A 13689-nucleotide genomic window follows, 5' to 3' on the forward strand; every position below is an offset into this window, starting at 1 on the left:
ATGTCTCTCCTGACAAAGCTGTCCTGAGAGCCTCTTCTTGTAACTGTTTTGACTGCTCTGGAGGATGCCACCTATGTCTTTAAGGTGCTCCACAGATTTTGGTGAGCGCCAAATAGCTGTAATTTTAATTAATACCATGAGAAAGATATCTTCCAAAGTATGTCATGATTTCAGACAAGTGAAATTTCACTTAATTTTAGTAGATGTAGTCTGGTTCCAATAATTTGGCTATATAATTTATCCAATCTTAAAATTTTATTTTAATAAAAATGAGAATAGTGCCAGACACAGTAGCTCATACTTGTAATCCCAGCACTTTGAGAGACCTAGGAGGGAGGATTGCTTGAGTCCAGGAGTTCGAGACCAGCCTGGGCAACATGGTGAAACCCCGTCTCCACAAAAATTTAAAAAATTAGCCAGGTGTGGTAGCGTGAGCCTATAGTCTCTGCTACTCGAGAGGCTGATTGGGGATGATCACTTGAGTCCAAGAGTTCAAGGCCGCAGTGAACTATGATTGGACTGTGGCACTCCAGCCTGGGCAACAGAGCTGGAGAATAGGTAAATAAAAGATACCAAGAATATCAAAAGAATTATTTTTAAAATCTGTGAATCTAAATTAAATTCATCATTGTCAGATTGTCCCCAGAAGATGAAGTCTAAAGAGGGAAAAAAAACCCATAAAGTATCAATGAGTTAGTGTCCTCCCATCCTGCTCTTCCCACCCTCCCCCCACAAAAAAGAAAGAAAGGTTTGGTTTCGCTTTGAAATTATATCATACCTTCAAGTGAAGTTTTCAGTAAATCACAAATAATGTATTACAATTTCCACATATAAAGAATAAAGTAGAACTTTCTAACTTTTTTCTTTTGAAACTGTTAGAACATGAAAACCCAAACCTGACAAAGGTAGCATTAAAACACACACACGCTCTCATTCATGACTAGTGAAGGCAAACATAGCACAGTGGAAAAATTATGCCACACAACCACATGAACCTTATTCTCTTGAATCACTATTAGAAGATCTGGTATGATTCCTGGTTGCAAGACGTTAAGGAGAAAATACACGATTCCCTCCATGTATGTTATGAAGACATTTGATAAAATTTAATATTTATTTCTATTTTTTTTTACTTCTAGTGGATTATAAATACATCTAGCCAAAAGCTGCCATCGTGCATGATGGGTGAAATTCTATAAACATCCCTTTAAGATCAGGAATAAGACAAAATGTCCAGTATTACAGTTACCCCTGTTAATTAACACTAACAGTTAATAACCACATAAGCCAGTGCAACTACAAAAGATAAAGATAAGATTAGGAAAACTGCCAGGAGCAGTGGTTCTCACCTGTAATCCCAGCACTTTGGGAGCTCAGGAGCTCTCAGCACTTGAGCTCAGGAGTTTGAGACCAGCCTGGGCAACATGGTGAGACCACATCTCTGCAAAAAAATACAAAATTAGCTGGTCATGTTACATGCACATGTGGTCCCAGCTACTTGGGATTCTGAGGGTGAGAGGACTGCTTGAGCCTGGGAGGCAGAGGTTGCTATGAGCTGAGATCATGCAACTGTACTCCAGCCTGGGCAACAGAGCAAGACTCTGTTGCAAAAAAAAAAAAGATTAGGGATACTAAAATGAAAACATTACTGTTTGGAGAGAAAACCAAATGGATAAACTGAATCAATATTAGGAAAATGAGAGAATTCTGTAAGATAGCTGAAAAAGCTGGCATTTTATACACTGAAGTCATAATTGTTGTCTTTTAGAAGTTAGAGATAATAAGAATCTGAGTTTAGAGTCAAAAGGGTCAGGCTCCATCAAATACTAATATCCTAATCAAAGAATTACTTAGCCTGGCGTAGTGGCTCACACCTGTAATCCAAACACTTTGGGAGGCCAAGGCAGGTGGATTACGAGGTCAGGAGATCAAGACCATCCTGGCTAACACAGTGAAACCCCATCTCTACTGAAAATACAAAAAATTAGCTGGGCGTGGTGGCGGGCGCCTGTAGTCCCAGCAGGAGAATGACATGAACCCAGGAGGCAGAGCTTGCAGTGGGCGGAGATCACACCACTGCAATCCAGCCTGAGCAACAGAGCAAGAGACTCCATCTCAGAAAAAAAAAAAAAAAAAGAATTACTTAACTTTAGGATGCTCTAATAATCAAAATTGATAGTGGCTTGTGAACAGATAGATCACTTGAATAGAATAGAGCCCAGAAATAAACCAAATGCTTCTGGGGGAGTTTAGTATGTTATAAACATGACATTTCAAATCAATGAGGAAAAGAAATCATTTGCAGCTCACCCCACCATAGGCAGCAGGAATAGGAAGTCATTGGCAGAATGAAAAGACGGTAAGAACAGAACAGAATTGTAGAACAGAACATTTCTTGCTTCCCCACTTTTCAAAGTATTTTTTGCTTTTACGCAAGTGTAATTTTATTTTCTAAATGTATATTAATTCTTTTGTCTCTTCCTTAGATGAATGAAAATATTACATCTTTAGAAAAAGAGTTGTTAGAAAAAAGCCTTGGCAGTGTCAGGGGGAAGTGACAGCACAGAAGAGACCAGAGAAGAGCCTCCTGGAGGAGACCCTGCACTTTGACCATGCTGTCCGGATGGGTACAGTGTGCTCTTCTGCAAAGTGTTCACTTCTGTGCTTTTTCTATGGTTTCATTTCATAGAAAGATTTGGTGTGATATTTCTTTTCCCTCAACTTTTTATTTTAAAAACTTGCAAACACAGAAAAGTTGATAAAATCATACAGTGAACATCTGTATGCTATTCAACTGGATTCACTAGTTAATGTTTTGTCATATTTGTTTTCTCTCTTCCGCATATGGAAGATTGTATAGGTGCCCTTTTTCCCCATGAATCATTTCAAAGTAAGTTGCCAGTATCAGAGCATTTCACTGTTAAGTACTTTTGCAGATACCGTCTAAGAACCAGGACATTCTCCTACATAATCATAATACCATTAATCCACCCAAAAAAGTAACATCAATACACTAATGATACCTACTGTATAGATTATAATCAGCTTTCTTGTAGTAATCTGTTTAGAAGGCTTGCATCCTGTCACTCTCCACTGATTAAATTTTGAACTCTAACTTGAAACTCTAGTCATCTCATTGCCTTCTTTCTTATACCCATTAAGTCAAAATGAGCTCTTATTTTATTTCAATGGAAAAGAGAGTGGAAAAGAGGGGAAGGTACCTTAGATAAAGTATGAGCACTTACTACCATATGTATTCTAGTTCTGTAGTTTTCAAACATCAGGGAGCATCTCAAGGATTATTAAAGCACAGATAGCTGTCCCTCTTCCCCACTTTCTGATTCAGGAAGTGTGGGGCTGGCCCAGGAATTGCATGTCTAACAAGTTCCCACGTGTTGCTGATGCTGAGGGTCTAAGGACTACAATGTGAGAATCAGTGGTTTAGTGGATATTTACCTAATGAATACATGTTGTATTTCCTTTAGCACCTGTGATTACAGAGGAAACACCTTTCAATTGGAAGATGTAGTTAAACAGAGGATAAGAGATCAGGTCAGTAAGAATTAAATTTAACTTAATTGAAATGTCCCTGAAATTTTTAGAAATAATATGACAGGCCAGGCACAGTGGTTCATGCCTGTAATCCCAGCATTTTGGGAGGCCAAGGCAGATGGATCACTTGAGGTCAGGAGTTCAAGACCAGCCTGTCCAAGATGGTAAAACACTCTCTCTACTAAAAATACAAAAATTAGCTGGGCATGGAGGTGCATGCCTGTAGTCCCAGCTACTCAGTAGGCTGAGGTAGGGGAATCACTTGAAGTCGGGAGATGGAGGTTACAGTGAGCTGAGATGCGCCACTGCACTCCAGCCTGGGCAACAGAGCAAGACTCCATCTCAACATAAATAAGTAAATCAATAAAATAAAAATAAAAAATAAAGGGAAGATGGGGCAGTTTTGTGTACTGCATGTCCCGAAAATGGGCTGATTTCCCTCAAAAGGCAGGGATTTAAGCTCTCTAGCCTGCATGGGATACATACAGGAGAAAAAAGAAGAGAAAAGAAATGTAAATATAAGTAAATGAAAATAACACTTCACCCTGATTGTAAAGGAAATCACATTCTTTTTTTAATAATTTGGATGACAAAATATAAATCTTTAATTTTGCCACTCAAAACATTCTGGTTTGTTGCTTTTTACACTTTTTATGCATATAAACATTTTAAAAAGTAGAATTATAACATATGGTCTTTTGTCACTATATTTTAAGCATGTTTCTATGGCAGAAATATATCCTGGCATCATCATTTTTAATAGTTGGATGTATTTTTTTTTTTTTTTTGAGATGGAGTCTCGCTCTGTCGCCCAGGCTGAAGTGCAGTGGTGCCATCTTGGCTCACTGGAAGCTCTGCCTCCCAGGTTCATGCCATTCTCTTGCCTCAGCCTCCCAAGTAGCTGGGACTACAGGCACCCACCACCATGCCCGGCTAATTTTTTATCTTTTTTTAGTAGAGACGGGGTTTCACCATGTTAGCCAGGATGGTCTCCATCTCCTGACCTCATGATCTGCCTGCCTCGGCCTTCCAAAGTGCTGGGATTACAGGTGTGAGCCACTGCACCCAGCCTACAGCTGGATGCATACATCCAGTGAATCGCTGCCACCCAGAGGTGAATTTCCTTGTATATACATTTTAATGGACTCGAGTGAGGATTTTTGCACTGAATTCATAGAAGTAGAATTTCTAGAGGAAAATAATATAAAACTGTTTTAGGATTTTTAAAAGAAATGTTCAAATTATCCTGTAGGAAAATTGGTTCAGTTTACACTCCCACCAACAGGGACAGAGCTCCAGGTTCCCCCTTCCATTTGTCATCTTTGCTGGTCTTTAAGCAGAAAATCTCATTGTTTTCATTACATTTCTTTGATTTCTAGTGCTTTTGAATCTTTTTCATTTGCTCATTGACCATTTTTATTCTTGTGGGAAGTGCCGGTTTCTCCATTGCCCATTTTCTGCTGGAAATCATTCATTTTTTTTCTGAGTAATTTTAAAGATTTCTTTATAGGCTAAGGATACAAACCTTTTATCTATCATTGAGGTTACAAAGACTTTCTCCCAGTAAGTAATTTGTCATTTCACTTTATTTATTTATTTTTTGCTAGCAAAGCACCAAAGTCAAATTTCACTTAATTTTTATCCTGCTGAATGAAAACATTTTAACTTAGTGATTTATTGGAAACAGGAGCAGGACAGAATATAATGTCTAGATCTCGCTCTATCACCCCAACTGGAGTGCAGTGGCATGATCATAGCTACTGCAGCCTCAAACTCCTGGGCTCAAGCGATTTTCCCACCTCAGCCTCCCAAGTAGCTAGGACTACAGGTGTGTGCCACCTTGCCCAGCTAATTTTTAAATTTCTTTGTAGAGATGTGAATTCACTATGCTGCCCAGGCTGGTCTTGAACTCCTGACTTACCCACCTTGGCTTGCCAATATGCTGGAAGTATAGGCGTGAACTACTGCTCCCGGCCAAGAGCTTACTTTTGCTTGCTAGTGGTGTTCTTGGTATCTTTTTATATTTGAGGCTTTCATGCTAGTGCTGAAGTATTACACTCACCATCTGAGGTTTACGGGACTTTTGTTTTAATATCAAATGGAGGGAACTGTTTAGTTCTGCATCTTTGCAGGTATATAAAATGTGCCTACCAGGACTCTGCTTTATATCCATTGAAAAGCAAGAAGTAATACAGTAAAAGTTTGCCTGGCTAGAGGCTTTGGAAAAATGGAGTATTCTGGTTTAATTCTATTAACTTGGAAGGATGAAGGTGAAAAAAATCCAAAACTTTAATTTCCTGTTGAATGCAATTTGAAAATATAGCCAATGAGTCCACTTTTCTTCTCTAGTAAGTTTGGACATTCTGATCTACTTGGTCTTTTATCATGGAACTCCTAGTGCACCTGAGTCTTACATTGTGAAGATCCTTTTCTAAAACTTTAGATCTAAGAGGATATAAATGATATTGGATGAGATCAGGCTGGATGAGAACTGATACCTGTAAATATATTTTTTAGATGAAATCTCTGATTGCCACGCATTTTCTTATTGAACTCATAAAAATAAAACACACTGGCTGGAGGGTGGAAGTAGGAAGGAGATTTATGCCTTTTAATTGCATGTCACCGTTTCATATTGAGACAGAACACATAGTATCCCTGGCTTTGGACCTACAGAAGGAAACACATTTTTCTACCTGCTGTATGGCAGAGGTTCCTGAACACCTGGAGGGCTTATTGCAGCATAGATTGCTGGGCCCTACTCCATAGTTTCTGATTCATCGGGTCTAGGGTGGGGCCTGAGAATTTACATTTATAAGAAGTTCCCAGGTGCTCCTGGTCCAGAGACTATATGTTTGAGAACCACTCTTACATACTAACTGTAAATTGTAGAACTCTATAAAAAAGCTTAGTGTGGTCTGAGATAAGAAGCACACAGGTAATGGAGCAAATCATGAAAAAGTCAACCCTTGATCCCAGGTAACAAGCAATACACAGTGACATAACACAATTCTTGGTTTTCATGATTGCAAGTCATGAAATCTCCTGACCTCGTGATCCGCCCGCCTCGGCCTCCCAAAGTGCTGGGATTACAGGCATGAGCCACCACGCCCGGCGATTTTACAGGTATTATTACCTAGAATGAGGTGAAAGGACATGGTTAGGATTTTTTTTAAGTGTAAAGTAAGTTAAAATAGTAAGAAACAGTAGTAGCGTAATACCTGGCCATGGTTGGAAGGTGGGTGCTAATGATGGGCATTGGAACAGACCCGGATACATCTCTGGCATCAGGGTCAGGGGGCAGTGAGCCTGTCGCTTCCTAGTTCTGGTGTTTTTTTTTTTTTCCTTGTCTTAATAAACAAACAAAAAGCCCACTTAGCCATTTAGAATAAGCATTTGGGGCCAAGGGGAGCAGAGAGAGAAGCATGAAGTTTACTTTTTCTCTTCAGTAGAATAAAAATTGATGTCCATTTTTTCAATGTGATTTGTCAGAATAAATCTTTAACATATTACATGTAAATAAAAGAAAAAAAAAGTCCCTACAATCCAAATGGATATTTGGATAATTTTACGAAGTCTATATTAACACTTTAGTTCTTTTTTATCAGCCCACAATAAAGTCCCATGTCCATGAAGCAGTTGCTACCCTTTCCTCACTAGCTCCAGCCCCAACAATCCCCAGTCTGCATCCTATCTTTGTGGATTTGCCTATTTTGCATATTTGATGTAAATGGAGCCTTACAATAAGCAGCCTTTCATTTCTGACTTCTTGCATTTAGCATCATGTTCTCAAGACTGTAGCATTTGCTGTTGCTTCATTTCTATCTTATGGTTGTATGGTATTCCATTGTGTGTATGTACCACGGTTTATCTGTTCATCCATTGATGGCCATTCAGGCTGTTTCCACCTTTTGACTGTTAATCGTGCTGTGCCCATGTATTTGTTTGAGTACCTGCTTTTAATTCTCTTGGTTTTACACCTAGGAGTTGTTGCTGGGTCAGATGGTAATTCTCTGTGTAGCTTTTTTTTTTTTGAGACAGAGTCTCGCTCTGTCACCCAGGCTGGAGTGCAGTGGTGCGATCTCAGCTCACTGCAACCTCCGCCTCCTGGGTTCACACCATTCTCCTGCCTCAGCCTCCCGAGAAGCTGGGACTACAGGCACCTGCCACCATGCCCGGCTAATTTTTTTGTATTTTTAGTAGAGACGGGGTTTCACCGTGTTAGCCAGGATGGTCTCGATCTCCTGATCTCCTGATCCATCCTCCTCAGCCTCCCAAAGTGCTGGGATTACAGGCGTGAGCCGCCGTGCCCTGCCTTCTCTGTGTAGCTTTTTGAGGAACTGCCCGTCAAGCTTGTTGCCATTGTGGCTACATCATTTTACAGTCCCATCAACAGTGCACAAGGGTTCCAGTTTCTCCATCTTTGCCAACACTTGTTATCACTTGTTGTTTTCCTTTAACAAAAATTATAGCCATCCTAGGGGGAATAGCTTAGTTCTCTACAGAAGTAAATATCAAGGGAATTAAATTTTAAATTTTGAATGTTAGAGGTAATGGTTACTGTAGCTCCTAAAATGCAAGTTACATTTTTTCTTTGGTAGGCGCTGGAAGCATCATGGTACTGCTACTTTTAATTTTGCTTGTGGGATGTTTCTTTGTAGCTGAAGCTTTGGTGATGAGAAATTGGGAATACCCTCATTTGCCTTTAGTGTTTTGTCCTGTGATATATATCAAGCTGCTTAGTTTGATGTTGTTGAACTTATTTCCTAAGCAAAAAACAGTGGACGAAGAAAAACAGAGTACCATGATGGTTCCAGCGCCAACTCCCTCACAAGCAGCTGTCTACGGCAGAAGCCCCCACTCTTTGGGGTCTTGATTTCCTTCTCCCACTACCCTATCATTTCACAAAACAATAGCATTTTCATGCCTGTGCCTTACTTCTTTCCCCTTTGGGAAATGATCTCATGTCACCTGAACAAAGGCTTAGTGTAGGCTATAGAGCACTATCCACAATCAGATGCAGAGGACAGCTATGATGAAGTGAATCTAGAAGCAATAGAAGCTCAATACAGCCAGGGATGTAGACTGCAGTCTGCAGAGTATTCTGTGACCGCCAAGTGCTCATTGTTTCAACCTCCCCATCCAGGGAAAATTGCCTTTTGCCTGATAGGCTCTCATATTGATTTGACGGAAATGCAGTAAGCCTTAGTCCAGATGGGTGGAGAATGTGGACTAAGATTCCACCAAAGCAACAGATAAAGTCATTCTGGTTTTTAATCTGCAAGGCATCAATCACAGTGGTCAAGAAGAGCCTGTGGAAGTTTGCACTCTGCATTCCTGTTATTGCAGAAGCTGGCTGCAGCAGGGTAGAGCTAGGCTGTCTGGGGCTAAATTAAGCACTGGTTTTTGTCCATTTGTGCTGCTATAACAAAATACCTGCAACTGGGTCATTTATAAACAACAGAAACATTTCTTATGGTTCTGGAGGCTGGAAGGTCTAAGACGAAGGTGCTGAGAAATTGGTTGTCTGGTGAGAGCTGCTCTCTCTGCTTTGAGATGGTTGCTTGTTATGTCCTTACTTGGTAGAAGGTGGAAGTGCAAAAAGCCACCAAAATCACTCTGTCAAGCCTTTTATGAGGATGGTCATCCCATCCAGGAGGGCTTTGCCTTCAAGACTTAATCCTCTAAAGGTCCTACCTCTTAATGTCTCACTGGCCATTAAGTTTCAACACATGAATTTTGAAGGACACATTCAGACCATAGCGTTCCACCCCTGGCTTCTCAAATTCATGTTCTTAAATGAATACATTCATTCCATCCCACTAGCCACCAAAATCTTAACTCGTTCCGACATCAACTTTAAATTCTAAGTCCAAAGTCTCAAGTAAACATATAGGTAAGACTGACAAGGTGTGATTCATCCTAAGCCTAATTTCCCTCCAGCTGTGAAACCAAACAAGTTATGTGATTCCAAAATACAATGGTGGAATGGGCATAGGGTAGATATTCCCATTTTAAAAGGGAGAAATAGGAAAGAAGAAAGGAATAGCTTAGTCCCAAGTAACTCCAAAACCCAGCAGGGCAAGCAACATTAAATCTCGAGGCTTGAGGATAATCTTTGACTTTATGTCTCACCTTCCAGTCACGCTAGGGTGAGGGTTGGTTCCCCAGGGGTTCAGGTGGCCCCAACCCTATAGCTTTATTGGGTGCAGCCTGTGCCCTGGCTCTCACTGGTTGGTCTTGTGCCTGCAGGTTTCCCAGGCTGGCATTGCACACTGGTGGCTCTATAGGTCCAGGGTCTCAGGGGTGGCCCTGCCCCACTGGCTCTCTGGGCATTGCCTGTGAAGGCATTCTCTGCTGTGTCCCCACCTCGTGGCAGTTCTCTGCCTGCATCTGATGCCCCTCAGTCCTTGTCACACCTCAGTCACTTGGTTTTCCGGCTGCCAACTCTCACTTCCTCCTACTGCACCAGCTCAGTCTTTTGCGGGCTCCTCCTCCCTGCCCTGCCTTTTGTTATTGGAATGCTTAGTCTTCCGACCATTTAGTTCTCTATCTACAGTCAATCCTTGGTCCCATATATTAATTCCATTTAAACCCCAACAACTCCCAAATTTATATTTCCATCCTGACCTGACTTGATTAATCAAAGGATTTTCATCTACAAGCATGTCTAACCAGTGTCTCAAACTTACATGTCTGAAACTGAACTCTTACTCTTTCTCCTCCATCTTGCCAGTTGCTAGGCCAAAGGCCTCAGTTTCCCTTGACTCTTCTTCTTCTCTTGTACCTTACCACCTTTACCATGAGCAGATCCTGCTGGCTCAGCCTTCTAAATATACTCGGAATATGACGAATTCTTATCAATTGCAATGCCAACACCCTGACCCATGCCACCGTCATCTCTCCTTGGATTACTGCATCAACCTTGTTTTCCTCGCTCCCTCTCTTGCTTCCCTCCTTGTGTGCCCCAAGCTCTATTCTTTTTTTTTTTTTTTTTTTTTTTTAAGATGGAGTTTCGCTCTTGTTGCCCAGGATGGAGTTCAATGGTGCGATCTCAGCTCACTGCAACCTCCGCCTCCTGGGTTCATGCGATTCTCCTGCCTCAGCCTCCCGAGTAGCTGGGATTACAGGTGTGTGCCACCATGCCTGGCTAATTTTTTTTTTTTTTTTTTTTTTTTTTTTGGATTTTTAGTTGAGACGGGTTTTTGCCATGTTGGCCAGGCTGGTCTCAAACTCCTGACCTCAGGTGATCCGCCCGCCTGGGCCTCCCGAACTGCTGGGATTACAAGTGTGAGCCACCATGCCTGGCCCCAAGCTCTATTTTTTTTTTTTTTTAGATGGAGTCTCACTCTGTTGCCAGGCTGGAGTGCAGTGGCAGGATCTCGGCTCACCGCAACCTCTGCCTCCCGGGTTCAAGCAATTCTCCTGCTTCAGCCTCCTGAATAGCTGGGACTACATGTGAGCACCACCACGCCCAGCTAATTTTTGTACTTTTAGTAGAGACGGGGTTTCACCGTGTTGGCCAGAATGGTCTTGATCTCTTGAACTCATGATCCACCCGCCTTGGCCTCCCAAAGTGCTGGGATTACAGGCGTGAGCCACCATGCCCAGCCCCAAGCTCTATTCTGAATGCAACAGGGAAAGGGGTCCTTTTAGAGCTTATGCTCAAAATCTTTGTCTCCCCTCCTCCCATCTCACTCAAAGTCAGTGCTCAAATCCATACAATGACCTGCAGGGTCATACATCAGGTGCTGGCAAACAGTAGCTGGATGGCAAGTTAGCCAGCTATTTTTGTAAATAAAGCTTTATTGGAACAAAACCACACTCATATGTTACATATTGTCTATAGCTGCTTTCACACTACAATAGCTGTGTTGCCTAGTTATGATGGAGGCCACGTGGTCCCAAAAGCCTCAAACATTTACTACCTGGCCCTTTACGGAACAAATTTGCTAACGCTTGCCCTCCATGGTCTGGCTCTCTGCTGCCTCCCTGGCTTTGTTTTCTTCTGCCTCCTTGGTGTTCTTAGAGCCTGCTAGACAATCTTCTGCCTCAAGGCTTTTACATGTGCTATTGCTGTTTCCTGGCCTAGCATGGCCTTCTCTCAGTCCACACCATTCCCTCCTTCAGGCCAATGGCAATCTTCAAATGTCATCTTTTCAGTGAGGCCTTTCCTTACCACTCTTTCAAATTGTAACCTTCTCACCCCTAAGATGTTTCTGGCTTTACTTGTCTTCAATTTCACCACATAGTTTACTTTTTATATTTCTCTATCTCCTTCCACCAGAATGTATCCTTCATGAGGAGTTCCCCTCCCTCCCATGAAGAATTTCTTCCCATTCCTCATTGTTCACTGCCACATATTTTCAGCATCTAAAATGTTACCTGGAATGAGGTAGGCAGTCAATACATTCTTGTTAATGACTCCCTATTTATGTCCTTATTCTCTTTAGTTTGCTCATTTATTTATGCACTCATTCAGTGTATATTTATCAATAATTACACAAGGATAGCCACTGCTGCAGGCAGCAGCGATGTTATAGTAAAGGCAACAAGCACAACCGCCTGATCTCAACAAGCTTGCATTCTAGGTCATTCATGGTGGGCTGGAACACGCTGGTGTCAGTGCTTCAGGGCTGATTGTTAAACTTTCAGGTGTTAGGCTGGGCATGGTGGCTCACGCCTATAATCCCAGCACTTTGGGAGGCCAAGGTGGGCGGATCACGAGGTCAGGAGATCGAGATCATCCTAGCTAACACGGAGAAACCCTGTCTCTACTAAAAATACAAAAAATTTGCTGGGCGTGGTGGCGGGCGCCTGTAGTCCCAGCTACTCGGGAGGCTGAGGCAGGAGAATGGAGTGAACCCAGGAGGTGGAGCTTGGAGTGAGCTGAGATCGCGCCCCTGCACTCCAGCCTGCGTGACAAAGCGAGACTCCATCTCCAAAAAAAAAAAAAAAAAAAAAAAAAAAATTCAGCTGTTAAACACAGCCATTATTAAAAGTTAAATAAATCATATAACTTTACAAATAAATTACATTAAAAACAAGTCATAAATACTCAAGACGCATCACTTCCTAATCACTACATTTTATTTCTTGGTTCTTGATGTTATTATTTCAAGGGTATCAGATAACCGGTGATTAGTATTATCTTTTGGAAAACCCAGCTCAGTGGTTTTCCCACTGAAACTCCCTCTCGCTTATTCGCGGGAGTCAGCTTAAGTAGAGCTCCGCGTGTTGGTTGCACAAGTCACCTGTCTTCCCCGCAAGAGGCTGTTTGCTCGCTTTGACACTGAATGCTCCCCCAACAAACTCGTTTAGCTTGTTTGCCCTTCTCACCCACTGGGGAGAGGAGTCTCAGAGTGCACTGTGGCAGAGAAGGCGTGCGGGGGCGTGCAGGGGCGCACAGGCGCCTGCCTCTGCGGGTGAGAAACGAAGGAGGTGCCCGGGTTTCCGCTCCAGGGCTCAGCCTGCCTTGGCCACCTACAGTATGGGAGCCTTTAACGTGGAAAGGAAAGGAGATCGATCACTCGAGCCTCCACTTGCCAAGCCTGTGGAAGCCAGACGCGGGGATCGGCTGGGAATGCCTGGAAGCGCCGGCGCGCGGAGCCAGGTGGGAGGTGCGAGGTGGCCGCGCGGGGATCTTGGGTGACAGGGCACCGAGGGAAGGAGGACGCGAGGGCAGCCAGGCCCGAGGGAGCAGGGAGAGTGGCTCGGTCTCAGTCGCGTGTCCCCAGGTGCGCGGCCTTGGCCCCGCAGCGTCCGCCTTGCTGGCCGGGGCCTCGGCTCCGCAGCAGAAGCCGCGGTGGTGGCAGCCGGCGCGGGCGCAGCTGCCCGCGGCTGGGGCATTTTATCTGCGCGGGCCTATGGGGCGGGCATCGCCCTGGGCCACGCGCTGATAGTCTCCATCTCACTCAGAAAAAGTTACTCATACAGTGGTCTTGTAAAGGGTCTGAAGTGGTCAAATTGTCTCTTTTTAGAAACGGATAGTTTTAGGTCTTAAAGATGTCCTAGAAATTACCCTTACAAGCCCAGCTCTGTCATTTTATAGTAAGGGACACTAAGATCGCGTACAGAGCTTGTCGGAGGGGCTTGGTCTTCTGTCTCACGCTCAGGGTTGTCTCTTCATTACAGGAG

The 13689-nt window shown here is 42.9% G+C and overlaps 1 protein-coding gene across 14 annotated transcripts in view; it reads left to right on the plus strand.

The window, feature by feature from the left end:
• Positions 1-13689, plus strand: part of FAN1 (FANCD2 and FANCI associated nuclease 1) — a 132195-nt gene that overhangs the window by 79599 nt on the left and 38907 nt on the right. For 8 of the 14 annotated variants that reach the window (XM_054532470.2, XM_063716542.1, XM_054532471.2 and 5 more), the window contains 2 exons: positions 2487-2627; positions 3486-3552. The gene's annotated coding sequence lies outside the window, so the exon portion shown is untranslated. Of the gene's footprint in view, positions 1-2486; positions 2628-3485; positions 3553-12988; positions 13290-13689 lie in introns of those variants that run through there. The other 6 variants (XM_054532472.2, XM_063716543.1, XM_024232477.3 and 3 more) reach the window with 5 other exon arrangements.

This window comes from Pongo abelii, chromosome 16 (assembly GCF_028885655.2).
Source record: "Pongo abelii isolate AG06213 chromosome 16, NHGRI_mPonAbe1-v2.0_pri, whole genome shotgun sequence".
NCBI classification, from domain to species: Eukaryota; Metazoa; Chordata; class Mammalia; order Primates; family Hominidae; genus Pongo; species Pongo abelii.